The sequence below is a fragment of the Hemiscyllium ocellatum genome, chromosome 7 (assembly GCF_020745735.1).
Source record: "Hemiscyllium ocellatum isolate sHemOce1 chromosome 7, sHemOce1.pat.X.cur, whole genome shotgun sequence".
In the NCBI taxonomy this organism is placed as follows: Eukaryota; Metazoa; Chordata; class Chondrichthyes; order Orectolobiformes; family Hemiscylliidae; genus Hemiscyllium; species Hemiscyllium ocellatum.
The window spans coordinates 95,723,171-95,749,165 of NC_083407.1; the positions used below are offsets into that span (position 1 = coordinate 95,723,171).

Consider the following 25,995-nt stretch of genomic DNA (forward strand, 5'->3'; position numbering starts at 1 on the left):
ATGTTGTGTTTTATCTTAATCCTCAGTGCTTTTGACTTGAGGAATTCTCTGTTTGTGACACTTCATGCACAACCTGCATCTTATTATCTACTTATTACTCCACTAGGAAACAGAAAATAATAGAAATGTAATTTTGGTTCACATACTTTGGAGGCTTTGTTTGAGAAAGAGAACTAAAATGTTGCAGCAAATTGATATGCATTTGTCATAATTCCACAAGAGCTATCTGGAAATGAAATAACTATAGGCCAGAATCTCTTTTTAAAGGTTGGAGTTTCTATTTAATGAGATGAGAAAGTCCATATGAATCAACATTCCTTCTGGCTCCGACTGGGCAGTGCCATAAGACCATTAGACATAGGAGCACCATTAGACATAGGAGCACAGTTAGACCATTCCGCCCATTAAATCTGCTCCATTCAATCCTGGCCAATGTGTTTTTCAACCCTATTCTCCTGCCTGCTTCCCATAACTGTGGATCCCTTACAAATCACAAACCTACCTACGTTCAGTGACTTGGCCAAAGCTCACTTTGGCACTGAGTTCCACAGATTAACTGCCTTCTGGCTGAAGAAATTTCTCTTCATCTCAGTTCTGAAAGGTTATTCGTTCACACTGAGGCTGTATCCAGAGGTTCCTAATTTCTCCTAGTAGGAAAGTATCTTCTCTACATCACCTGTATCCAGGCCTCCTCTTATTCTGTAAGTGAGGTACCCATTCATTTTTTTAAACTCCAAGTTCGGATACAGAGTCCTCATATGATAAGCCCTTTATCTCCAAGATCATTCTTGTTAACCTCCTCTGGGCCACTCTAAAGCAAGCACATCTTTACTTGGATACAGGGCCCAGAACTGTTCAAATATTCCAAATGTGGTCAATTCAGATCCTTATACAGCCTCAACAGTACATCTCTGCTCTTGTATTCTAGCCCTCCTGAAATGAATGTGAATATTGCATTTGCCTTTCTAACTGCCAGTTAAACCTGCATATCAACATCTAAACTAGGACTCCCAAATCCCTTTGAGCTTCAGATTTTCAATGCCTTTCCTCATTTAGAAAATAGTCCACACCTCTATTCTTCCCACTAAAGTGCATAACCTCACATTTGCTCACATAATGTTCCATCTGCCACTTCTTTGCACAATATCCTAGACTGTCCAAGTCCTTCTGCAGCCTCCTCACTTCCTAAACACTACCTGCCCCTCCAACCATTTTTGTATCATCTGCAAACTTAGCAGCAATCTCCTCAGGTCCTTTGTCCAGATTGTTAATATATAACAAGAATTGTTGTGGTCCCAACATAGACTCTTGGTGTACTCCACTAGTTATTTGCTGCTGACCTGAAAAAAGCCCATTTGCCTCTGCTCTCTGCCTACTGCCAGTCAGCCTAATTCTCAATCCATGTCAGTACCTTGCCCCTAACAACATGGTCTGTTGTTTTATTTAACAGCCAACTGTGCAGCATGTTGTCAAAGGCCTTCTGGAATTCTAAATCTATCACATCCACTGGTTCTCCTTTGTCTAACTTGTTCATTACCTCCTCAAAGAATTCTAACAGATTCATCCGAACTGACCTCCCCTTGACAAAGCTATGCTCGCAGCTTTATTTTACCATTCACTTCCAAGTACCCTGCAATTTCATCCTTAATAATGGAGTCTAAAATCTTACCAATGACTGAAGTCAGGCTAACCAGCCTGTAGGTTCCTGTCTTCTGGCTCCCTCCCTTCTTAAACAGGGTTGTTAGATTAGCCATTTTCCAGTCCTTTGGGACTCTCACTGACTCCAGTGATTCCTGAAAGATCATTACTAATGACTCAACAATCCCAAAGTCACAAAAAACAGTCACAAAGATGTGCGGGTCAGGTGAATTGGCCATGCTAAATTGCCCAAGTGTTAAGTAAGGGGTAAATGTAGGGGTATGGGTGGGTGGCGCTTCGGCGGGTCGGTGTGGACTTGTTGGGCTGAAGGGCCTGTTTCCACACTGTAAGTAATCTAATCTAATCCCCTAGCAATCTCCTTCGGAACTCTGGTCTGCGTGATTTAACCACCTTCTGAACTTGCAGCTTCGACAGCACCTATTCCTTAATGATGGCCACTGCACTCACCTCTGCCCACTTACTCTCTTGAAGTTCTAGTATGCTGCTGTGTCTTCCTTTTAGACGACTGATGTTCAGTGCCTATCCAGTTCCTCTATCATTGCTTTATTCCCCATTTCTGCTTCACTAGCCTCATTTTCCAGTGGTCTAATGTCCATTCTTGCCTTTCTCTTACCTTTTTAAATATCTGGGTAAAACTTTTGCAATCTTTTGTATTCCTAGCTAACTTGCATTTTTCATCATCTTCCCCTTATTGTTTTGTTTAAGTTTTCTCTGCTTTTCTTTTAAAAGGGCCTCCCAATCCTCTGGCTTCCTGCTAATCTTTGACACCTTACTACTTTCTTTGTTTAAATTCAGGGTATAAAAGCTGCCTATTCTTTAAACATAGTCATTATTATACAATCTTATTCTGCTATTTTTGTCAGTATTTTTTAGCCTTGCATAGCCTTTCTTGATGTATTATTAATAGTTTTTGAAGTGTGCATGCTCAAATTCCTAGGCATTGAAATAGCCTCTTTTTTAAAAAAAAGGTTGTTTAAAAAACTCCTCCTATGATTAATTGTTGGCATGCCATGCGAAGTAGTGTTTGCGTCAATAAATCGTCATTTGCAGTCAGCAGTGTGTTTTGCAAGCCTCGTTGTCTGGCTGAAACATAAACAGTAGGCTGGAACTCTTAAGTTAGTAAGAGCTTAGTCCAGGCATATTTATAATTCTGTTTCTCATCATCTCCTTTTATTCGTAAATGATTATCTTTAGGCATAATTACTGCCAACCCCCTTTTTTTTGTTTTGCTTTAACTTTACAGGAAGTATTGCATAGGTTTGTGGCACATGCAAGCTGTGGTATGTATCTATGCAACATTTTTTTTCACTTAACACTTTACATTCTGTCATGGAGCCTGAATTAACCACAAAGTTAAAACAGTAAGTAGAGAACCATGGGTCTGTGTTTTGTGAAGTTATTGCAATAACTCTTCCCATTTGACTTTTCTGTCAATTTACTGCTCCTGTATTATACTTACCATGAAAACGTCTGACACCACTGCTTCTCTAATGTAAAACAGGAATAAATATTTGTTAATAATGAAAAGTACTTTACAAAATTCTAGGAATGGCAATGATACAAGCTCTTAAATCAGTAGTTAACTACCAGGACTATTACTCCAAAATCCCCCCTTTCTCTCAAGCTGGTAATTAATTCTGATAGACAACACAAGGTTTGTAGATTAAAGGTAGAGAGACAGGTGGTAAGCTAAATGGCTAGACTCAATTATTTGAATCTCAGGCTACCAGTCATGACCCCTGAGTGTGCTAAACCTCTCGGAGCAGCTCTACAAGCAGTCTGGTATTGAAAGAGCTTAAGCCTATGAAAGAGTTACTAAGTTGGGTTGGTTTCTCCTTCTGGGCAGTCTCATGGTCTTAACTCACAACATGGTTCCTTGTAGAAAACTTTCTTCCAGTTCAACCTTTATAGCTCCAGTTAGTTATCTGTGCTTTCCTTCAAGGAATGTCCCTATGGTCCCCTACCAAGCAAGCACTTTTATAGTATGTCTCCTCTCTAAGAGCAATCCTTTGTTAGACCTCACTGTTCAAGCTCAAGCCATTGATTTAAATCCAGGGCTGCACAAAATGGCTTTACAACTCTGGCCCCTTGGTTTTGCCTCCAGACTGTAATTTTCTTTCTTTTGTGAGGTTGTAGGTTTGAACTCCCTCTTAGCTTTGGTTTTACTTACTGCAGCATTGGGTGGTGATCAATCAGCTTTCAATCCTGATTCATGCATTTCCTGCTGTTCCCATGGTCGATTTGTCGGTGGGTGTGCTGGACTGAATAGTGAATCTTGTATAAAATCACAGTCTTTTTGTCTAAATTTCAGAAATTTACAGTAAAAAGAATGTATAGAGAGAAAAGTTATAAAGAGCAGGTAAAGTTATAGCCATATTCTCCATCAAATTATTCTTGTTGCTCTTACGTCAACTACTTTATCAGGTAGAGCAGTTGTATTTACACTCTTTTGTGACTTTGGGCACCTCTCTTGCAGCAAGTTGGCTTTCATTTTTTCGATGTTTCCCAGAAGTACTAGACAGTCACATTTTTAAGGTGAGAGGAGAGAGATTTGAAAAAAAAAGACATGAGGGAGTTTTTTTTTTACTTGGTGGCTTGAGTGTGGAATTAATTTCCTGAGGAAGGGATGGATGCAGTTATAATTACAATATTTAAAAGACATTTTGATGGATACACGAATAGGAAGGGTTTGTTGCGATATGGGCCAGGAGCAGATAGGTGGGGCTAGTTTGGTTTGGGATTATGTTCGGCATGGATAGCAAAGGACGACCGAGAGAAAGAGTAATCATTTCAGTGCATACGTCACCGCCTGGAAGCAGTCACCCGCACTGAAGAATGGATCATCGTGGGCCTGGTATCAAGGAGTGCTTAAGGTTCAAACACTACACCATTGGACAGAGGGGTTGGCACTTGCCTCACCAAGAGAAAGCCCTTGACAGGATATCGTACACATACATGAGAGATGTTCTCTCCAAAATGGACTCTGGGGAGGGAATCTGCAATTGGATCTGACTGCTGTACACCAAAATCATTAGCGCAGTCTTAATTAACTAGCAGGAATCAGAAAGCTTTCCAATCATATCTGGAGTTAGGCAGAACTGTTCACACCTGCTTTGTTTGTATGCTGTATAGAACCATTTACCGAGTCCAACAAGAAGGATGCAAGCCTGAAAGGGGTGACTATTCCTGGCCATGGGGGTCTACAGGTTAGGGCCTTCCTATACATGGATGATGTTGCCGTTTTCTGCTTTGATCCGCGGTGTGCAGACTTGTGCACCGGTGACCAGTTTGAATGAGCCTCTGGGACCAAGGTAAATCAAAGCAAGAGCCAGGCGATGCTCTTCGGAAACTGGGCCAACCAACCCTTTATATCCTCCAGTATCAGGCCAGACCACCTGAAGATGCTGGGTGTTTGGTTCAGAAGGGCTGGGGCATGTGTCAGACTTGGGAGGAGTGCATCAATAAAGCAAGGCAGAAACTGGGCAGGTGGGAACAACGGTCACTCTCCATCGCGAGTAAACACTTGGTCATCAGGTGTGAGGTACTCTAAATGTTGTGTGTGGCACAGGTCTGGCCTATTCCCCGAATCTGCACCGCCACAGTCACCTGGGCCATCTTCCACTTGATGGGGAGATCAAAGATGGACCCTGCCTGAAGTGACACTACGTGTAAAGACCTGGAGAAAGGGGGACAAAACACACCCAAAGCTAACCTCACCCTGATGGCCACATTTGTGTGTGGCTGCATCAAGCTGTGCATGGTTCCCCATTACGCAAACACCAAGCATCACTAGGTACTGAGGTTTCTACCTGTTCCTGGTGTTGCGAAGAATGGGCCTGGCCTCGTTGCCACGGAGTGCTGCAAGTAGTTGATCGTTCTGTATTATCTGTCTTCGTGCAGAAATTTGTGAAGAAAAACACCTTTTGACCACTTCCTGATGGACTTGTGGTCAACACGTAGTGTCCTTGAGACCCTTTTGGAAAAGGAGACAGCAGATCCTGTCGAGCAGTTCCTTGGGTATTCTATCAAAGTCATTTGGCAGAATGCCTCATTGCCAGACCTTTAAAACAAGCACCAATGGCTAGTGGTGACAAGGGAGGCACTGCCTGTGAGATCCTTTGTGCTCTACCGGACTCTCTGCGCCACCACATGCTGCTCTTGAAGCGGCTGTGGAGAAGATGAGACTGTCACACACCTCCCTCTTGAATGTGCCTATGCAAAGGAAGTCTGGAGAGGAATGCAGTGGTGTTTGTCGAGGCTTGTCCCACGATGTTGAACACTGCTGTACAGTCTGTTCCCTGGGGGACACACTGAGACCATCATCAATTCGATAAAAGATGTTCTTTGGTCTGCCAAAACTTGCTGATCTTCCAATTGAAGGAGTTAACCCTGACTGAGTGTTGCAGACTGGCATGTTCCAAAGTCCAGGACTGCGTGCTGAGGCTTAGGGAGCTGTCATCAAGGTGCAGTGTAATACCCCTCTGTTGAAGAATAAGGGGGGCCCATTCGGTAATTGGGCCCTGTTGTCACCTCCACTTTAAGCCAAGGTGGACATCAAAAACTTAATTTATTGTCTATAAGTAAAAAGAGTATAGATCTGAAAGGGTTCACTAACTGTCCATGTACCAAAGTTTTGTTTTCTATGAATAAAGTATATTTTTGAAATTTAAAAAAAAACAAAAAAAGAGGAGGAGTAGAGAGACAAAAATTTGTTGGCAGCGGAGTAAGCAGTTACACTTTGGCCCAAGAGGCTTCAGAGAGCAGCGGCTCAGCTAAAAGTACAAGTAAACTCAGTAAAGTGCTTTTAACTTTCCTTTTTTTTTAAAGTCTTACAGCAGTTGAGATGACAGTTAGGGCAGTCACATGTTCCTCCTGCATGATGTGGGAGCTCTGGGCGCTTTTGATTGTCCCCCATGACTGCACATGTGTGAAGTGCTCCCACCTGCAGTTCCTGGGAGACCATGTTGGAAAGCTGGAGCTGGCTGCTCTCAGGATCATCCAAGATGCTGAGTCTTTCATAGATAAGAGTTTTAATGAGGTGGTCACACCTAAGTTGCCGGTAGAGAGTAACTGGGTAACCATCAGGAAACTCAAAGGAAGTATGCAGAGTGTGCTAGAATCCCCTTGGTCATTCCCCTCAAACAAGTATGCCATTTTTGGATACTGTTGGGGAGTGATGACTATTCAGAGGAAAGCAGCAGAAGCCAGGCCAGTGGTGCTACGACTGGCTCTGGGGCATAGCAGAAAAGGGTAAAGGTATACAGGACCTTAGTGATAGGAGACTCGATAGTGAGGGGGAACAGACAGGAGATTCTGTAGCTGCAAATGGAAATCCAGGATGGTGTATTGCCTCCTGGAATCCAGGATCCAGGATGTCTTAGCAGCTGTAAAACGTTCTCAAGGGGGAGAGTGAGCAGCCAGAAGTCACTGTGCTCACAGGTACAAATGACATAGGTAGAAACAGGCATGTAGTCCTGCAGAGTGATTTTAGAGAGCTAGGAAAAATGTTAAAAACCAGGACCTCATTGGTAATCTCCAGATTACTTTCAGCGCCACATGCTAGTGAGGGTAAGATCAGGAGGATATGACAGATGAATGCGTGGCTAAAGAATTGATGCAGGGGGCAGGGATTCAAGTTTTTAATTCATTGGGAGGTTTTCTTGGGCAGCGGTGACCTGTTCAAGATGGACGGGTTGCATCTGAACGGGGTGGGGGGGGTGGGTGCAATACCTTGGCCAGGTTTGCTAGTGCTATGAGGGACTGTTTAAACTACATTGGATGGGATCCTCAACAGCAGAGAGGCGAGTGTGAGGCTGGAAAAAGATACAGTATCGGAAGCAGTAAAGTGAAGAGACAGGTCAGGCTGGAACACAACAGGAGCAAGGAATGCCTGTTGGATTAAATTGCATTTATTTCAATGTAAGGGAACTGACGAGTAAGGCCGATGAACTCGGTGTGGATAGGTACATGGGACTGGGATATTATAACCATTTCAGAAATATGGCTAAGGGAGGGACTGGACTGACAGCTGAATGTACTAGGATACAGGTGCTTGAGGCGAGATAGAGGTGGTCGAAAGAGAGAAGGGCGAGTTGGACTTTTGATTAAGGTGAGTAATGCTGTAGTAATCAGATGAAATAACTGAAGAATCATCCAGTGAGACATTGTGGGTGGAGCCAAGAAATAAGAAATTTGTGGGTGGCATGGTGGTACAGTGGTTAGCACTGCTGCCTCACAGCGCCAGAGACCCAGGTTCAATTCCCGCCTCAGGCGACAGACTGTGTGGAGTTTGCACATTCTCCCTGTGTGTGCGTGGGTTTCCTCCGGGTGCTCCGGTTTCCTCCCACAATCCAAAAATGTGCAGGTTAGGTGAATTGGCCACACTAAATTGCCTGTAGTGTTAGGTGAAGGGATAAATGTAGGGGAATGGGTGTGGGTGGGTGCGCTTCGGCCAGTCGGTGTGGACTTGTTGGGCCGAAGGCCCTGTTTCCACACTAACTAATCTTATCTAATCTAAAAAATAAGAAAGGGATGGTGACGTTCTTGGCATTGTACTATAGGCCCCCCAACTAGTCAATGGGAATTAGGAACAAATCTGCAGAGAAACTGGGGAGACTTCCAGGTGCAATAAGATTGTAGGGAATTTTAATTTTCCTAACATGGACTGGGACTTCCATCGCATTAAGGGCTTATGTGGTGGGATTTAAGTACATTCAGGAAAGTTTCCTCAAGCAGTATATAGAGGTTCCTCCTTGGGAAGGGGCAAAACATGACCTCCTCCCGGGCGGAAAAGAGCAGGACAGGTGACTGAGCACTTTGGGACCAGTGACCATTGTTCTATTAATTGTAAAATAGTTAGAGAGGGACAAAACTGGTCCCAAAGTTTAAGTTCTAAACTGGGGAAAGACAAATTTTGATGGAATTACAGGAGCTTGCAGGAATTGATTGGGGTAGTTTATTTACATGTCAAAGGACCTACAGCAAGTAGGAGGCCTCTAAACGTGAGTTAGAATTCAAAGTCTATATGTTCCTGTGAGGGTGAATAGGTAAGGTTGATCGGAATGGGGAACCCTGATGATGAGATAGTGAGGCTTTGACCAGAAAAATGGAGGCATGGTTCAGGTACAGGCACAGGGATCAAGGGAAACCCTGGAGGTATACAGTATTGGGCATACTAGAGTTTATTGAAGAAAAAAATTGGGAGAGTGAAAAAGGGGCACAAGATAGTTTTGGCTAAGAAGATGAGAGTGAATCTGAAGAGGTACTTTAAAAGAAAACTACCTCCAATGATGAAAGTGGGCGTGTATGTGTAGAACTGCAGGAGATGGGCGAGGTCTTCAATGAATATTTCTCCTGTGTTTATCATAGGGAAAGACATGGAGACTTGGGAACTTGGAGAAGTTAGTGGTCATATCTTGGGGACAGTATCACAGCAGAGAAGGTGTTGGACCTATTAGAATGTATGAAGATGGATAAATCTCCTGGTCCTGACCAGATATATCAAAGAACACTGCTAGAGGCTAGAAAAGAAATTTTGGGGGCCCTGTCTGAAAGTTTTGCATCACCCTTAGCCATGCGTGAGATCCTGGAAGACTGGAGAGTAGCCCAAGAAGCGCTGGAAAGAAAAGTCTGGGTACTATAGACCAGTAAGCATAGCATCTGAGATGGGTAAGTTGCTTGAGAAGATTCTGAGAGATAGCATATGCATGCATTCGGAATGATAGGGTTTGATCAGGTGCAGCCAGCACGGCTTTGTGCATGGGAGATTATGCCTCACAAATTAGTTTGAGTTCTTTAATGAAGTGACCAGGAAGGTTGATGAGGGCAAGCCGGTGGATGTAGTCTATATGGATTTCAGTAAGGCCTTTGATAAAGTTCCACATGGTAGGCTGCTCTGGAAGCTTAGATCGCATGGAATCCAGTGGGTACCGGCAAATTGGATACACAATTGGCTTGATAGTAGGAAGCAGAGAGTAATAGTGGAAGAATGTTCTTTGGATTGGAGGCCTGTGACTAGTGGAGTGGCTTGGGTCGGTGTTGGGCCCATTGCTGTTTGTTATCTGTATCAACGATTTGGATGAGAATGTACAAAGCATGATTAATAAGTCTGCAGATGTCACTAAAATAGGTGGTATTGTGGTCAGTGAGGAGAGTTCTTGGAAATTGCAACAGGATCTTGATCAACTGAAGAAATGGGCTGAGAAAGGGCAAATAGTGTAATATAGGTAAGTTTGAGGTCTTGTATTTTGGAAAGCCAAATCAAGATAGGAGTTTTGTGGTGAGTGTTAGGGCCCTTAAGGAATGTAATCGAACAGAGGGACCTTGGAGTTCAGGTGCACGGTTCTCTGAAAGTGGAGTCACAGGTATCCAGGACAGTGAAGAAGGCTTTTGTCACACTGGTCTTCATCAGTCAGGACACTGAGTATCAAAGTGGGATGTTATGTTGCAGTTGTTTAGGGCGTTGTTGAGGCCGCACTTGGACTATTGTGCTCAGTTTTCATCTTGCTATAGGAAGGATGTTAATAAATTGAAAAGAATGCAGAAGAAATATACAAGGATGTTGCCAGGACTCTAGGGTCTGAGTTATAGGAAGAGGACTTTTCTTTAGAGCTTAGGAGACTGAGGGTGGATCTTATAGGGGTGTATATGATGATGAGAGGCATGGATAGGGTGAATGCACTCAGTCTTTTTCCTGAGATTGGGGAATCACACGGCATCAATTTAAGGTTAGAGGGGAAAGAATAAAAGGGAACCTGAGGAGCAACTTTGTTACACGGAGGGTGGCACACACATGGAATGAGCTGCCAGAGGAAGTAATTGAGGCGGGTATATTAACATTTAAAAGGCATTTGGACAAAATGGATAGGAAAGGATTAGAAGAATGTGGGCTAAGTGCAGGGAAATGGTGTTAGCGTAGGTGGACGTTTTGGTTGGTACGGACCAGGTTGGGTCAAAGGGCCTGTCTCTGTGCTGGAGGATTGTATGACTGGTTGGACTGAAGAGTCTGTTTCTGTGCTGTATTACTCTGATTATGACTCCATGCAGTCAGGAAGTTGTATTTTTCTTCTGGGTCGTTTTTCCAGAAACATTTGGCATCATTAAAATTTGCACTTTACAATTTGTAAAGTGTGTTACTGACAATAGCTGTCCTTTTTGTCTTTCAGTTTACAGGACTTGTTTTGGAAATGCAACTCCATCAAAATGTTCACTATTTGTTTATTTTTTTCAATTTTGAAATGGATACTTTACATTAGCTACAGTTGTATTGAAATCCAATTCCAAAGCAAAAAAGGTATTTTGGAGAGTTGTTAGCTGAAGAGATGAAAATCCAAATTGGGCTTGTTTGTAGTACGTAGAGAAATTGTTTTGGGACTGACAGAACAACCTATAGGTTGTTCTATGTGGGGCTAATCCATTGTATATAAGTATATCTCTATGACTCTATATGATGAAAGTTTGGGCGCCTTATTTATTTTGCTGATCTCTTGCATGGAGGAAATGTAAGGGAAAGCTTTTTTAAAAAAGTCTTACTGATAGCATAGTTTAGTTGTAAAAGCAAATGCTGTGAATTAGAAACATAATACAGCACTGTTTTTGTTTTTACAACTAATGATTGATTAGGAGGTAGGTCAATTGGATGAACTAAGTGATTTGGATGACCAAATCTTTTCTGGAGTGAATGCATTTGATTTCACTGCAATCAAGAGATATCATGTTGCAAGCTCTATTTCCTAATTTCTTTGTTCAAGAATAATATGAAATTTGGAAACAAAAAGCAAATTTTTGGAAAAGCTCAGCAGGTCTGGCAGCATGTGTAGAGAGAAATCAGAGTTAATGTTTCAGGTCTACTGGCCTTCAGAATTGAAGGATCACTGGACCTGAAATGTTAATTGTTTTCTCTCCATTGATGCTGCCAGACTTGTTGAATTTTTCCACCAATTTCTGTTTTTGTTTCCGATTCCTAGTATCCACAGTTGTTTGTGTTTTAGTATGGAAATTGTTTCATTTAGCTCAGGTAAGTACTGAGAGCAGAGGTGAAAGTTATGAAGAAAATAAGGACTGGCTCAAGATTTATGAATTAACTGTAGCATTTTCAGGAAAAGATTTTGTCACTTGTAGCGAAAAGGTTACTTAAAATTGTAAATTCTGTCAATTTGAAGTTGATATAAACTTTTTTTGCTTAAAACTCTATATACCTAGGATACGTGATTTTAATTTGCATTTAGTTTTCTAAATTTTGGTAATCGCAAAAGTTGAATGAGAATTCGGTTGGGGTGGGAGCTGTGATGTTGGGCAGTGGACAATTAGAATTTTATTGAACTAGTGATTTTTGAATGAAGCTGGAAATGCGTTGGAATGTAATTGAGGATCAGTTGTGTGCCTCAGATCTGTTTTCAGCCTGTTCTTGTTTACAATGTACATGATTTGGTAATTAACTAAGCAAAGCGTTCTGTTTTTGTTGAAGATGTAATCTGAGGAAAGAAGCTCAAATATCATGGAACTTGGGAGGAAATAGATATTTGGAAGTTGATCTAAGTGATCTGTTTAATGTGAATAAAAATAAAGCAATGTAGAAAGGTAACTGTCTCCTTTGGCCTTGTGCATTTTTAAATATACAATTGAGGTAATGCTTCAAAATTGGAATATTTCATCTCTTGAGTTATAGACTTTGTAAAGCCATCTGAGTGAATTAGTTGTCATGCAAATTCCACAAAATTTTTCTAATTGCATTTTCTCAGTGTGATATCGGCTAGATGAGCAAACTATATCAAGGCTGTTCTGCTTGCCTTTTACAATATGCTTAGAACCACCCATTGGAATAGCTCCATGTTGCCTACCTGTAAGTTTATCCCTCAACTCTGACAATTGTTATCTGTACCACAAACAAATCCAACTTTTTTTTCAATATACTGAAATGTTAAAATACAAATCTGCCAGAACAATTTGTGTGAACTGTATATTTATTGACCAACCAGCTGACAGATTGGATTATTAAAAAAAAATCATCTGGATTAATGCTAAATTTGGGTGTGGTGGGAAGTGCAAGATGGAAATCTGTTTTTCGTGAAATTCCAGGTTACTTGGAGCTGGATATACATTGCCTGTTTTATGATTAAACAAAGAGATAGTTAGCATAGGATTCACTGGTGTATGCTTGTGAATGTATCACTAAATATATTGTTTGTAGATACAAAATTGGGATCAGTAGTTGACCACTCAGCATCTCAAATCAATAGGTCATGACAGATCTGTATTTTAACTCCACCTGTATACCTTAATTCTGTTAACTTTAATCTTACGATTTACTATATCTTAACGGGAATCTTTAACTTATTGTTTAAACAGTGGTTTTGTCACTCATCTGTAAAGTTCCGTTAATAATTAAGTAGCTGTGTTGTAATGCATGCGGACCTCGAGTGTCTTTCAGTTGTCTACTGGGGTGTGGAAGAGTTGAACGTAATTATTTTATATAACTGTTAATATAGAGAATATCTCCAGGAACTTTACAAAAGTAATCATCTAAAAATGTCACTATTAGAGGTGAAGGAGGGTCTTCAAGAGGAATGCAGAGAGACTGCGGGAGTTGACATAAAACTATCACTAACATTGGTAAATTAAATTATAAATTTGTAAAATTATTTCTGAATGTGTCATTATGTAAGACAATTATTTTAATTAAATTGAGAATTGATGTAAATACACTTGATTGTTTACCTAATGCTAAGCAGAAAACAAATCCCCATTTTTAGTGTTGGTGAACATCGTGATTGAAAAGTTAAAACAATTGCAAGTAAAACGTTTTGAACAAGTGTGCACATGCATTTTTAATATAGATCTTAAACTTTAATACAATAGTTTTACACACATTCTAAGTCACTTCTGCATTAGTTTAAAGTTTTCAACTTAACAAAAGCGTTGAATTATTTGAAAATCGGAGAAATATGGTTAATAAATTCCTGATTAAAGTAGTAGGATTTGTGTTGATATCATTTGAAACCTTGATAAAATCACAGGTTCATTCAACTTAAACTTTGTTTCTTATATTATTGAAAAGGAATTGAAGTTGATTGGTTTTAAAGTGACCAGAAACTTAACAGTTATAGGTTGCACTCCTGTTTTGGTGCAGTTGAGTCAATGTGGGAAGTTTTTTGAACTTTGGTATTGTCGTGGGGGCTCTGCCATATTTCCCTTGAACACTTGAATATGCATGTCTGAGAGCTTTCGTGGGAAAAGCGAATGCACTTTATTCTTTTGCACTTTAAATACTCTACAAAGGGGCAGCATGTGACACTGCACATTAGCTCATTAGTACCAGTATTTTCATAAGATTTATAAAACTTAAGTGGAAATTTCTTCTCTTCCCCCCCCCCATTTGAAACTGAACAGTGAAAGACTAATTGCAGTTATGTTTTGTTCATTTTACACTGTTATTCCAAAGCAACCACACATCCTTTGTATATTTTAAAGTTGTGACCTTTTGTATGCTGAAGACTGTGTCAATTAATATTTTGGCAGTTGAAAGATGTTACTTTCTTTTGTAATACAATGGAACTTACCGTTGTTACAGTAGAATGTACATTCAACATCCCATTGCAAATTAGTTTGTCCTTTCTCCTTACCCAGCGTAGAAATAAGAATCTTGGAGTAGTAACTGATATAGTAGCATAGTGATTGTTACTGGATTAGTAATTTAGCGTCTCTGGGCTAACTATCCAGCAAAAGGAGTTGAATTCCCACTGTGGCAATGGGAAATTTTAACTTGCAAAATTTATTAAATCTGGAAATGAACTACTAGTTTATTTTACAAGGCTGACATGATTAATGGATATTTGTAAGAATTACCTAGTTCAGGAAGTCTCCTGTTCTTACCCAATCTGGAGTAGGTTGAGACTCCAGGCCTACAGCAATGTGATTTACTCTTTAGTAGTTTGCTGGACCGTGTCAGAAGGCAGTTATGTTCAAGAAGGCAACCACCACCTTCTTGAGGCCAAGTGAGGTGGCCTTGCTTATGCTTGTATCTCATGAATTAATACAAAAGTATTGATTACATACAATGGATTATATTTGCAAAACACACTTTTATGCGTATATAAGCTTGATTTTTTTGAACAGTTTCAAAGTGACACATGGTACAACATCCATAGTTCTGTGATTGCAAAGCAACCTCAGTCAATGTTGCTTGTGTTATGCAAGCTATGCCTGGTGGCAAATTCCTGGAAAAGGAATTGCAGCCATTCTCTCTGTTCAGTCCCGTGTGTGTATGTGTATGTGTGTAGACAACCTATGAGAAATGCAGGTCAAAAATTATTTTTACTGCCAGGATGTTTTTTTTTAAAACTAACCCTAGGGATTTCCATACATAAATGAAATAGCTATCCATAAATAGAAATAAGAACATACACAGAAAAGTAATTTGAGGACTTGGATTCTGAGGCTGTTTTCCCTTTTAAAGTTTGAGAATAATGTTCCCTGAATCATTTTTGATCCCTGTTCAGTTTGTAGGGAAGGTTTCTTGTGGGAATTTGGAAAAAGGGTGAAAAGAAGTACATATAACGAAAAAGTTCATCGATCAGTCTAGCCTTGCCATTTTACATTAGAAGGCAAGTAGTTTTCCCAAATAATATATTAATGATGTTTTGCACATTTGTTACTAGATTAGTTAATCTGAAATTTGAATTCAATTTATTTAAATACTGCACTATCATAATCAGTGAATTTAAGTAATGTATCCACATAGACACTGAGGAAATTTCAGAGTTTTGTTCTGCATTTAACGAGCTTGTTTTCCTGATCACTAGGTGGACTTCCTACATTCAAATTGTGGTGAGAGCAAATTACAGAGTTTACATTGGATCAATTTTTTAAAAAGTAGATTTCTCAGCTGATGTTGGAGTACAGACCAGTTGTCAGTCACCAGTGCAATCCCTGTCTTGGCAATCTTGCAATTATTTGTTCAAACTTCTGAAAAATAGAGGTTTTTTTCTGAAAAATGGTATTAATTACTGCCTGAATCTATTTATTGCAGATGGTTAATGTGCAGCAACTGAAATAATGCAGAAATCTCCAGATGAAAATATTATGTGCATCAGATTCCTGTGTCATTTCTTTGCATTATCCATTTTGTCAAGAGACTTGAATTTAAAACTCTTTACAGTTTGGATTCACAGGTCAGCCTTTTTTGAACAAATGTAATTGATATGAGATTGTAAAATTACCCAGTGTGGTGTAGGTTGAGAGTCCAGGCCTACAACAATGTGATTTATTCTTGTGGAGGCTTGCCAGGAAGAAGCTTGAATCAGTAGCCTAAGAGGTCAAGGAACTTATCAGCCCTTCACCAAAGTGCAGCTAGTATTTAATTCTTTCGTGAATTTCCATATTGTATCCACAGGGCACTTCAACTATGAACTTAAATGGTGTAATGGAAAATACTGTGGATTGGTCAGACTCATTGTTTGCTGAAGGAATTTCCATGCCCTGCCTTTTGAGGAAACACCAGAGCTTTGATACGTAGTTGATTGTGTTTACAATAGCTGATGTTTGATGATAATTGTAAGTTACATATTCTCGATTTTGTTTTTCTCTGTTCCTTGTCCATTTTTTACCCAAGCTGATGAACACCTTGTGTAATTCCACTAATGCTCATTTACCTTTCAATGTCTTGTAAGCAAGTGCATTGGAGGAGGTTAGGTAGACCATATGGCCGTTCAAGCGTACTCTGTCTCAGAATATGATTGTGGCTGATCTTTTGCTTCAAAACATTTTCCCTTCCATTTTCAATGACGCTTGATTCTTCAAAACTAAAAATCTGTCTCAGCCTTGAATAAGAAGTAACATGTATAGTCCTCGGCAGAGGATAAAAGATCTTATAACCCTTTCGAGGAAAAAAGATTTCTCATCATCTCAGTCCTAAATGATCAACCTCTTATCCTGAGTATTTTGCCTCTGTATTCTAGATTCCCCAGCCAAAACATACTGTCTGTAAGGCCATTCAGCACATTTTATGGGTCAGATATCCTGGAGGGTGGCAATCTTGTGCAAATTGTCACTGCACCCCTCTTTTTTGTAAGTACAGTGTTCTGCACTTCTGACAAGAGATTCCAATCAGGGCTCCTTCAGAAATGCAGAGCTGTACTTCCAATCTGACAGTTCTGTCATTGTGTAGAACTGTCAGGAGAAAGCAAACAATGCACTTTTTACTGGTAGTGGTCAGCAGTAAAAACCCGACTGGTTTATCCTGCCTTATCTTCAGGGTATTGAGACTAATTGTGTCTACAGGAAGAACGCCCTGTGAGAAAACTGTTGTATCTATAGCTACTGCATGTTGGAGGCTTGCCAGGAAGAAGCTTGAACGAGTAGCCTAAGAGGTCAAGAAACTTATTAGCCCTTCACCAGAGTGCAGCTGGTTTTGAAGCAGGTTAAGGCGAAAGGCTTAAAACACTAGAACAAGAAGAAAGCTTAAGAAGACACAAAAGCTATCATCAGTCAGAGTGACCAGTAGATTTTTGTTACTTTGGCCCATTGTGGATTTAATTTTTCTTCTCCCTGTTAATGCTGTTTTTCCCCCTTTTTCTACCTTTCACATCTTGCATTGACATCTCCCCATCTCTTACATTTTGTCTCCTCCCCCATTTTCTGGCTCTGCATTTTCCCTTCTGCTTTCGTAATGGCTGCCCTAAGCTTTACTGCATCCTTCAGTGCACAATCCTGAATCTTGGAATGTTGCCCATCTGTCAGGACAACTTTGCACTGTAATTCCAGCAAGTTTCAGACAGACCACATGATGAAGATGAGTAGATTCAAGGCGAAACCTCCAACTACACAGGATCAATGTGGATTTCACCAGTTTCCTCATTTCCCCTCCCCCTCACCTTATCCCAGATCCAACCTTTCAATTCAGCACTGCCTTCATGACCTGTCCTTCCTGTACATCTTCCTTCCCACCTGTCTGCTCCAACCTTCTCTCCGACCTATCACCATTACCCCCACCTTCATCCATCTATTGCACTCTCACTACTTTCCCCCCAATCCCACCCCTCTCCCATTTATCTCTCCACCCCCTTAGCTCACGAGCCTCATTCCTGATGAAGGGCTTTTGCCCGAAAAGTTGATTCTCCTGCTCCTCAGATGCTGCCTGACTTGCTGTGCTTTTCCACCACCCCACACTCTACTTTCAGCATGAAAGAATTTACACAATGAGCAGAGGAGGGTTCCGTGATGTGTTTGACATGTATTCAATAGCATTTGATAAATAATTGTTATTGCATGTTGCATTACTGTTTATGGGAGCTTACTGTGCCTATTTTCACATTATGACTACTCTTCAAAACTACTTCATTTGTTGTTCCTTTGGGGTGGTCCGAGATTATGAACACTAATAGAGAGCCAGCTGGTAAAGAATATACCTAGAACCATATGCATCTGGAAGCTTTTATTCACTGCGATGCATGTCAGCCAAGGTAATTGTCTAAGTCACCACCATTTCATTCTGTTTCTTATAGGAGCAGAAATAGAATTCTTAATTAATACCCGCAACCAATATAGATTAATATACAGTGGAACGTGCTGTGTAAAATTTATTGTTCTCCTCGTCAAGATTCTGTTTGAAAGTAATGTTAAAATTCATAAATTGCTTTGTGAAACTGAAGTAGTTGGTATATCGTGTATGGGTGTACAGTATGGAATGGTGGGAGATAGTGATTGGAAAGAGAGAAATTTGATTGAACCATTAACAATAAATCAAGCACAGATGGCAACAAATTAAGACACAAAAGACTCATGATGACTTCTTGGTGACTAATGACTTGAGCATGCATGACTTGTTCTACTGGTTGGAACTTTGTTCAGCGGGGGAAGGTAAAAGTCTCCCAATAAAACGCTGAGATTGGAATCAGTGCAACAATGTCTTCACCTTTTATCAGCACTCCATTATTGACAGCTGCTGGCTGTATGGCCGAGATGTTTCCAAATATTTCTGTTTCTGAAAACTGTTTCAGTCTCCATCCCAACAATTTTCTAAATGAGACTTTTAATGATATTTTTACATGTTTGGTGCTGCTTAACCTCTAAACAGAGATTTAGTTAGATGTGGTTGGCTAACCTTTCTTGGGAAACACTAATTTGATGTACTGTCATATTTAACTTTTTTGACATTTTTGTAAAGTCAACAGCAACTTGATTTTATGTAACTCCTTTCATGTATTAAAACAATGCACAATATTTCAAATGAGTATAATTGGACAAAATTTGACATTGAACTATGCAAGCAAGTATTTTAACAGGGGACCAAAGGATTGGTCAAAGAGGTAGCTTTTGAGAACTGCCTTATTTAAATTGGCCAAATTGAAATCTGAGAGTAATTTTGTATGAGTTGAGACTTTTTTTATATACAGTATTCAGTCACTGGCAAGGAAGCATTGCTTTTATTGCCCATCCCTAATTGCCCATTCCTGTGGGTCTGGAGTCACATGTAGGCCAGACCAGGTAAGAATGGTTGCTTCCTTCCCTAAAGGACATTAGTGACCAGATGGATTTTTCCTGATAATCGTCAATGGATGCACGGTCATCATTAGACTCTTTAATTCCAGATTTTTTTTATTGAATTCAAATTCCATCATCTGCCATGGCAGGATTCAAACCCATGTCCCCAGAACATTACCTGGGTCTCTGGGTTAACAGTCCAGTGATAATATAACTAGAACATTGCCTCACCATGGAGTGCACTGCACATTAACACATCTTTACTTTAGCAAGACCATAAGTGTTTATTCTTCACATGAACCACTTACACTCCTCCTCTTAATTTAATCCAATAAACATTTCTTCTGCTCCTTTCTCTTTGATATTTTAATAAAGCTTCCACATAAAGTACATCTATGCAATTCTGTTCTTTATGGTAATAAGTTCTATAGTTCTACCATTCTTTAGGAGAAGTCTTCCTTTTTTATTCTCTTGGATTTATTCGTGGCTTATATGTGACCTTCAACTTTGAGCTCCCCTATTCATGAATAAGTTTTCTGTGCAAGCAGCCTACCCAAACCTTTCATAAATGTAAACTGCATTAAGTCGTCGTCCTCTTTTCCTAGGGAAGGAAGTCCCTAATATTTTGATAAGTACATCTTAGTTCTGGCATAATGATTCTTGAGATTTATCATGTATTCATCAATGAAATTTAATGCAAAAATTGATTCATTTTTGGTAGGAAGAATGAAGGGAGGCAGCATAAAACAAAGGGTACAATTCCAAAAATGCAGCAACAACAGAGACTGAGTATTATTTTTACAAATCATTGAACGTGAAAGTGCAAGATATATGCATTCTAAGCTAAATAGATAGAGATGTAGAGTACACAAACAAGAAAGTCACAATAACCTTTTATAAAACACTGGTTTGATCTCAATTGAAGGATTGTCTCCAGTTCTAGTTACAGTACCTTTGGGCAGATGTGAAGGCATGGGAGAGGATGCAGAAAAGATTTAATAAGAATGATATTCAAGGCATTCAGTTGTGTGATAGAACAGAGGCGCTTTGGTTTTACTCCTTAGAATGTTGAGAGGAGATTTGATGGAAGTGTCCAAAATCTTAAGATGTCACAGAATCATTGATTTTTTTTATAGTGCAGAAGGTCCATTGTGTCTGCTATTTGAGCCTTTTAACATCATACCAATCTTCTGCCTTTTCCCCATCTCTGCACATTTGTTTCTATTTAGATAATCATCCAATACTCTCTTGAATGCCTCAATGGATGCACGGTCATCATTAGACTCTTTAATTCCAGATTTTTTTTTATTAAATTCAAATTCCATCATCTGCCATGGCAGGATTCAAACCCATGTCCCCAGAATATTACCTGGGTCTCTGCCTGCTTTCACTACACTTTTTTTTCTCGGACCATGCATTCCATACATTAACTACCAGCTGTGAGAAGTTCTTAGTTTTTCGTTTCGCATTTGCTTCATTTGTAAGACATTTTTAAAACTTTTCTTGGTTCTCAACCCATTTTGTGTGAGAACAGTTGTTCCACATCTCTGTTCAGACACTTCACGATCTTGAAAGTTCTGTTAGATCTCCTCTTGGCTTTCTGCTCTCCAAGGAACATAGTTCCAGTTTCTTCCGTCTTTAGGGATGGGCAATAGATGCTGATCTAGCCAAGCTGCTCAATGTCCCATGGAAAAAGAATGAAAAATTATTTTGAAACTGTCAGTACTATTTTATTTTATGTATCTATGTGTACCATTTCTGATGAAGGGCTTATGCCTGAAACGTCAATTCTCCTGCTCCTCAGATGTTGTCCGACCTGTGCTTTTGCAGCAACACACACTCGACTCTGATCTCCAGCATCTGCAGTCCTCACTTTCTCCTCTGTGTATAGGTTTTACTCCGTTTCTAACACTACTACTGCTGTCTCTTACCTCACTACTTTTAAACCTCTATGGATGCAATACTCTGCTGTAGTGGTTTTAGCCTCTGTAATAGTTTGATTATCCTAAATGTCATTGTGCTTTTTTGATCTCTCTTGTTATGCCCACCACCTTGATACAAAGACAAATTCAAAGACACTGTTATAATTGTAAAAACCAAAAGAGCTGTGGTGCTGTAAACCAGAAACAAAAGCAGAGCTTACTGGAAAAACTTGTGGCACCTGTGAAGAGGAATCAAAGTTAAGATTAAATTACTTAGTGTGGAAACAGGCCCTTCGGCCCAACAAGTCCACACCGACCCTCTGAAGAGCAATCCACCCAGACCCATTCATCTACGTTTACCCCTTCACCTAACACTACAGGCAATTTAGCATGGCCAATTCACCTAACCTGCACATTTTTGGACTGTGGGAGGAAACCGGAGCACCAGGAGGAAACCCACGCAGACACGGGAAGAATGTGCAAACTCCACACAGACACTTGCCTGAGGTGGGAATTGAACCCTGGTCTCTGGCGCTGTGAGGCAGCAGTGCTAACCACTGTGCCACTGTGCTGCCACATTTTGGGATCTGAAGAAGGGTCGCTGGACCTGAACTGTTAACTTTGGTTTCTCTTCACAGATGCTGCCAGCCCTGCTGAGCTTTTCCAGCAACTTCTGTTTTTTGACAATTATAATTGTGTTCCTGCTATATTACTGTTCACATTTTGTGAGCTTTCTTATGCATCTTGTAGATACCCTACTTTTCACAGGTTGTGTCTGTATCATACTTTATTTTTATATTCCTTGATAGAATTTTGTGCTTTTGCTTTTGTTTGGATTTTTTTTTAACTTCTTCCTAATCTTCTCTGTATTCTATCTGTTTTCATCCTCTCATTTTATTTTATATACTGGGTACATGCCTTTTCTTTCAACTTTGACTGTGGTTTTCATCCCTTTTACTAGAGACTAATTTTGGTGTTGTATTGTGGCAGAATACTTTTCTTGAACATTTTTGATCACTTTCTAACCCATTGTTTTGGTCAGTTTTATTCTTTAATCCCATGCTTGTCCCCTCAAATGGGCTTTTCTCATCTAATTTGTTTTGTTTTATGTTTCAATTTTTACTGTAAATGGTATTATGTTGTGCTTGCTCAATTGTCGAATCCTTGAAAGTGGAGTCGCAAATAAACAGGATAGTGAAGAAAGTATTTGATATATAGGACATAGGCTTGCCTTTATTGGTCAGTGCATTGCATATAGGAGTGGGGAGGTCATGATGTGGATGTACATGACATTGGATAGGCCATTTTTGGAAGATTGAGTTCAATTCAGTTGTCCCTCTATAGAAAGGATGTTGTGAAATTTGGAAGGGTTCAGAAAAGATATACAAAGATGTTGCCAGGGATGAAGGTTTTGAGCTATAAGGAGAGGACAAATAGACTGGGGCTATTTCCCCTGTAATATCGGAGGCTGAGGGGTGACCCTGTAGAGGTTTATAAAATCATGAGGGGCATGGATTGGGTGAATAGCCAGGGATTTTTCCCTAGGGTGGGGGAGTCTATCTCAACCACTTCCACTCATTTCATATGTGTACCACCCTCTTTTTTTTTAAAAAAGAGTTGACCCTGAGATTCCCTTTTATTTTTTCCCCTCTAACCTTAAACGCTATGTCTCTAATCCGTGTTTCCTGAACCCTGGGAAAAAGACTGAATACATTTGTCCTATCCATGCCTCTCATGATCTTACACACCTGTAAAAGGTACCCCCTTGGTCCCCTATGCTCTAACCTCTCCCAATAACTCAGACCATTGAGTTCAGGCAACAACCTTGTAAATTTCTTCTGCATTCTTTCCACTTTAATAACATCCTTCCTATAACAAGGTGACCAAAACTGAACACAATATTCCAAGTGCAGCCTCGTCCCGTAAAACTGTTAACATAACTTCCTGACTCCTATGCCAAATGCCCTCCCTGACTGTGATTCAAAATTAGCCAGTGAGTGCAAGAGTGATGTTTGAGTGGGATTCTGAGAGAGTTTGGAGGCAAGTAGCAGAGTTTGGAATGAAGTCAAACTTGTGTAGAATGTAAATTAAGGCAATGATGGAAACTGGTGATGTTTTGGAGGTGGGTGGTGTTAGTAATGGAGAAGGGTGGACTATCTCAGATAGTACACTGAGATTGTGAATTGTTTGCTTCTGCTCTTAGCAGTGTGTATGAAACAGATGGTATTAGTGTCCAGGGGACTGAGTTTATAGTGTGGGCTGTAGGCTAGTTTGTAGTGTGGGCTGAGGCAATGTTTTTATTCCTCCCACTATTTAATTGAACAATGTTTCTGCTTATTTGGTTTTGAATGTCAGAAAAGCAGTGTAGGGGAGAGGTCATATGGAGTTGTAAAGTAACACGGGTGTCATTAGTATATATGTGGAATCTGATACTGTTTTCAGATGTTGACGAGGGGCAGATTGTAGGTGAGAAATAGGGGACCAAGGATAGATCAAGGAGATCCTTGTATCATACCCCTGTTATTAGAAATGTAAACAAAATGTGTATTTTGATGACCTTGCTACTGAGCAGTGAAAATACCACAGTTGCCTTTGGAGTGGTCAAGAGATTTCCATTGGGTTACTTTTCATTAATGTAAATCATACTATGATAGGATCAACTCTGTGAGGCTACATTTCATTCCGACTATAGACAAAAATAAGCATTTGTAAGTGCACTAATTTATTTAAAGTCTATTAAAGTTAAACTATACAAGTTAGATACACATGTCGAGATTAATTAGGCTATCTCCTTCCAAACCCGTAGAAAGGATCTGCAGTTTATCTCTTCTCTAAAACCCAGTTCAGAATCTGTGTTCCTTATTGTAGGTTTTTGCCTCTTTTACCTTACAAGCAAGTGTTTTTCTTTTACTGGTTACTCTCTTGAGATGAACCTCTTGATGTAAGTATTACATCTGCTGATTTAATGATTCATTAGTCTTGAGGAGTGATAAATTAATCGTTGACATCTGAATTTACATTCTGCCTATGTTATCTCTTCTGCTTTTTATTGCCCTGGCCCCCAGTGCAATGTTCCTCTGACTTTACCTCCCTTTCATTCTGACTAGCTCTGAAGAAAGTAATTTTGGACTCAAAACATTAACTCTCTTTTTCTCTCCACAGATGCTGCTAGACCTGTTGAGTTTCTCCAGTGTTTTCTGTATTTATTTCAGTCTTGACTACCTACTGTCCTACCTGGAGTTGATATTCATGGAATATATTTGTCCTGAAGAAATATATAAACATTTTGAATTACGCGAGCAACCTCAATTTGTAATATGTTCCTGAAACCAACAAAGAGACCTTGGAGTGCAGGTTCATAGTTCCTTGAAAAGGAAGTTGCAGATAGATAGGATGGTGAAGAAGGCATTTGGTATGTTTTCCTTTACTGGTCAGAGCATTGAGTATAGGAATTGGAAGATCATGTTGCAGCTGTACAGGACATTGGCTAGGCCACTTTTGGAATATTGTGTGAAATTCTAGTCCGTTCCTATAGGATGGATGTTGTGAAACTTGAAAGGGTTCAGAAAAGATATACAAAGTTGGAGGGTTTGAACTACAGGGAGATGTTCAATAGGCTGGGGCTGTTTTCCTGGAGTGTCGGAAGATGAGGGGTGACTTTATAGCGGCTTATAAAAACATGATGGGCATGGATAGGGTAACTTCAGCCAGATGGAAGTGAGCAGAAGCATTATTAGAGCATCTTTCCCTTTCCCTCTCCCTCCCATATTATTCCATTGATCAGCCTCTCAGCATCTTCTATATTCTGGTTCTAAGCAAAATATCAATCATTTGGTGTGCACTTATTGTGTGATGTCATTCATCAGTACATGTTGCCTTCATAAGAACAATTTGAGAGTAACATTGAGATCCTCAACTTAGTAATTGGTAGGAAGATGATTTATGGTTGCTGACTTTTTTTTCAACCCAAGTGATTTACTTCTGTATTTTTTTTTCAGTTTTACTCATTTTCCAAGTTTGTAGCAAGTGGGTTAGATTGAAATTTTTCTGGAAATGAGGATAACCTTATGAGGTTTTAATTGATTTGTTCTAACTTCTAACAAATAGTAGAAAAGGACTTATTATCTAGAAACATGCAGTCTTATGGACAGTAACATTCTAATTAGTTTCAGCAACCAACTAAATATGGCCATGTTCTGTAATCTTCGAGGAGAAAGTGAGGTCTGCGGATGCTGGAGATCAGAGCTGAAAATGTGTTGCTGGAAAAGCGCAGCAGGTCAGGCAGCATCCAAGGAACAGGAAATTCGACGTTTCGGGTATAAGCCCTTCATCAGGAATCCCTGATGAAGGGCTTATGCCCGAAACATCAAATTTCCTGTTCCTTGGATGCTGCCTGACCTGCTGCGCTTTTCCAGCAACACATTTTCAGCCATGTTCTGTAATCTGCCCATTATCAATACAATTGTAGCATAGACATTCACCCACTATTTGCCAGTTTGAGAATTGGGAATGGAAACTATGATTATACACAGTTTTAATGTTAATGCAGTGTGCCAACAAAACATTGAAGGATAGCAACCACTAGCAGTAATTGTGGGGATTGGAAAGAGAGGGAAATGCCAAGATCAGGAGAATGTTTGTTTGATTTGAAATAAACAGTTATGTAAGTAAGATTTAATTCAGTATAAACCATGTCTTAAGGTTTGGCCACTTGACGCCGCTTCAGGATAATATCAATTAAGCTTTGATTAAGCTAAGATCAGCTTAAAAATATTCCATTACCTTTTCTAATAACATTATCCCCATTTTATTTGATACTAATCAAGTAGATGTGTTGAAAGTTATGCTTAGGAAAGGGTTAATATGATGTTACCTTGATTGATTGCCCCGTTTTAGTATTGACGCAAAAGGGTAACATCCTTTGTGTACATATCTG

General features: G+C 39.9%; 1 protein-coding gene across 9 annotated transcripts in view; it reads left to right on the forward strand.

Annotated features, from left to right (window-relative positions):
- The window catches only part of hdac4 (histone deacetylase 4), a 494,585-nt gene that overhangs the window by 57,683 nt on the left and 410,907 nt on the right, over nucleotides 1-25,995 (forward strand). Inside the window, exon 1 of one of the 9 annotated variants that reach the window (XM_060827530.1) lies at nucleotides 2,906-2,939. The exons of 7 other annotated variants lie outside the window; for them this stretch is intronic. The gene's annotated coding sequence lies outside the window, so the exon portion shown is untranslated. Of the gene's footprint in view, nucleotides 1-2,905; nucleotides 2,940-25,995 lie in introns of those variants that run through there. One more of the 9 variants, XM_060827524.1, reaches the window with a different exon arrangement.